General features: G+C 38.7%; 1 non-coding gene across 1 annotated transcript; it reads right to left on the reverse strand.

Moving 5' to 3' along the window:
- Positions 1-431: 431 nt before the first annotated feature.
- Positions 432-503, reverse strand: trnaw-cca (transfer RNA tryptophan (anticodon CCA)). The gene has a single exon. It is a non-coding gene; the product is annotated as a tRNA-Trp (tRNA).
- Positions 504-3470: the final 2967 nt, after the last annotated feature.

The raw sequence follows: 3470 nt of genomic DNA on the forward strand, positions 1-3470 counted from the left end.
TTACTACCTTTATGCACACACAGATTCACATTATAATGATACAATGGTAGACTTGATTTAGTGTGATTGATGTGGTCTCTAAATACACTTTAACATGATTCTGCCCAGTAGCCAACGTCTCTATCATCTTCCATCTAACAACCATGACTGTGTAACATGAAAAAAGCCATGCAGTATATATTCCTTACAAGTTGGAAAGTTGAAAGTCATCATAAAGAAACAAGTAGCAAGGTGTTTAAGGTGTTAACATTTTAAAAAAAATAAATGAAAATGACCAGTAAAACGTCCAAAAAAAAGCCAGGAAACCTCAGTGGAAGAGTGCATATAGTGCTCTATCCATGAAGAACTACAAAGACACATAACTCCTACTGTTCAAAGCCCAACTTTAGACATTATGACACAGCAGGCTGCCCATGAAGAAGCACAAATGTTGACCCTGACGTGATTTGAACACGCAACCTTCTGATCTGGAGTCAAACGCACTACCGTTGCGCCACAGAGTCTGTTTTACATCGCTGACAGGTTCACTGATCAGCTGAGACAAACCAAACAGCTGACAAAAATGAAGATAAACTTCATGAATACATTTGTTAGGTTTAAGATATCAGTGTTATGTTGGTAGAATTTAGCTGTCCAGGGATTCAGAAGTGGCTTTTGAGTCTTTGAGCTCAGAAAATGCTCAGATTTTGATGAGCTTGATTTGTGGCACAAAGCACTGACTTGGCTTTCATCATATAGTACATTGCATACTGCAGATTATGACTACTCATGGAGCATATATTTATATACAGGAAAGTTGAATGCATCATTATAAAGAAACGAGTAGTGGGGAGTAAAAACCATTTAAAAAGGACTCTCCATAGTCTGTTCTGTTCAAAAACCAAATGAAAATGGCCAGTAAAACTTCAAAGAATACATCAGTGAGAAAGACAGACATTGTTCTTCTCAAGTCTAGAGAAGTTAAACTCCTAGAAATTCTAGGTGTCTGCATTAACACCTTGTTCGTACATGGTTAAAGTGTTTTCGCCTGTCTACTCTCTCACACACAAACACGTGCAGTGCCACATCAGCAAGGTGTCCCAGTCGGAGCCCCGGACGCTGAGCTCCAGTGTGGATGTGGAGGACCTGGAGTCGGCCCTGCAGTCCCTGGAGGTCCAGATGGAGGGAGAGAGCAGCTTTGCGTCTGAGATGCTGGTCAGATGTAGTGGATGTACTTTTCATGTGAACGTCTGTTGCGGCAGGTTGCCTGAAACACAGCATGTATCCATTTTGGAAAAACTAAGTGACTTGATATTCATTGCTCAGAGTCAAAAAACAATTCCCTTAGATTGAAACTGTTTTTATTTGTAACATGAGGCACAGACAGTCAGGCAGAGGACTCTTGAAATAAAAAAATAAATAAATAGGGAAAAGCGAGAAAAATGAAATACAGCGATAATTTCAAAAATGAAAAGGGACACAAAAGTCCACATATTTGAAAAGGAAGAAAACTGGAAAAGACCTACACAGTTGCTGTGAACAGGAGAGAAAATATAAGGATAGAAATGTCATGAATGAATTGCAGAGAGAGAGAGAGAGAGAGAGAGAGAGGCAGACAGACACAGACAGTACTCTTCATCTGTTGAATATAACCCTGAAATCATGGTTCTGATATGACAGTGAAACTACTGTATGTACAAAATACTGTCCCAGGTCTGTCTACTCTGCTGTATCAGGCTACAGCTCAGTGTCCTTGGCAATGTCAGCTATTGCATTGCATGTCAAGAAGCCCATATATAATCAATAAGCTGCCAGCAGGCTATCATTTACATGCAGCATGTCAAAGTGTGACTGCCGGCTTCCTGGTCTAGATACAGTAGAATCGGCTAATGGCTGATGGTTGTCAGATACAGTTTACATTGGCCTTGAAGTGGGGGTAAACCCTAATAGAGGGGAAAAGAGATAATAAGGGCTAGAGAGTATTTAACTATTCTATTATAGCCTAGTTGAGTCTCATCTAGTGTATTTAGCCAGCATTCAGACTATAATATAGAGCAGGGGTGTAAAACTCCCAATTCGTTCTAAATGCTGGACCAAAATCATTGCATAATAACCTAAAAAAAAAGTGTGTAAAGTGTGAAGAAGTATAGGTAAATTCTGAAAACATTCGCAATAAATGGATCGTCCATTTGCAAACAGATGATTAACAGCCTGAGATGTCTTAAGAAAATAAGTGCAATTTCAGCAATATCATGTCTCATTTTTTCCACATTCCATACAACAATTAGCGGACAAGTCTCGGCTACTTCTAGTCTAGTAGCGCTTATTACAACTGATTGCAAGGATAATGTCTACTCAACTGTCTGTGATTATTACAGTTGGCGGCAACTGTCCAATGCATCTCTATACTCACAAGAATAGTTTACCATTTAATTATGAATAAAGAAAACATGAAATAGGCTACTCACCATTTAACTTGCTCCTGAAACTTGGCACCTCTTAGCCTTCATAAGTGCATCAAAATTAAGTGTCAAATCCTGAGCACTTGCCAATTTCATTATGTCATTTAAGTGCTTGTGTGTGAGCCTGGAAAACAGTTTTGTTTGTGTTTTTTTGGCTGATGTTCTTACAGAGAAAGCTCACAAAACAAACAAACAGAAACAACAGCTGGACAAAAAAAAGAGAGATACCTGAAAAGTTTGTTGTGGTGAGGGTATGGATCAATTTAGTGTTCAGTGTATGTAAAAGTGATTAGTGTGACTAGGTAGACTTGTTTCCAAATGTAGGTTACTGTGACACCCTAAACTGTCTTGTCTTTAGCCCTAGTCTCTACTCCAAAACACTCTGAGTTGTAGCTTGAGAAGAGTCAGCTCAGTTAACCCGAACAAACGATGTTTTTGCCGTTGTTACTTAGCTAGCCCAACTAGCCAGCAGACTACTTTAGCAAAGCAACCATTGTTGATGTTAACATACAACTACTAGCCCCTACTAATGCTAGCTTCTACTAGATATGTTAGTGTGTAAATCAGATGTGTTTACAGCACATGAGATAGCTGATAGGCTACTATGGTTAGCTAGCTAACAAGCTGACATAAACACAAAATTGATCAGATGTATCAGTGGCGAAATGATCTTAACCAGCTCTGAGAAAACATCATCAATTCATGAAATGTGCACAGGCCATGATCTTCTGAGGAACAATGTTGGCAAAATTAGTTACATTACATCATGCACAAATCTAATGACAGTAGTTTTAGTTAGTATAGTTTGCTTGTTCATCGAGGCAATGAGTCATAGCTCCAACAAGTCAACAACAATGCTAAACTCAGTGTTACAGTTAAGCAGTGAACAACACAGAAGTCACAGAGTCACACTATCCACACTTTCCATCCAATTTTTATGAATTATGATAGAAAAGCTGAATGAAAACGGAAATGGAAATTAGCTGGTGCATGAGAATATTACCAAGTGAATTTCTTTGTTTTCGTCTT

Source organism: Centroberyx gerrardi, chromosome 17 (assembly GCF_048128805.1).
Source record: "Centroberyx gerrardi isolate f3 chromosome 17, fCenGer3.hap1.cur.20231027, whole genome shotgun sequence".
Taxonomy (NCBI): domain Eukaryota; kingdom Metazoa; phylum Chordata; class Actinopteri; order Beryciformes; family Berycidae; genus Centroberyx; species Centroberyx gerrardi.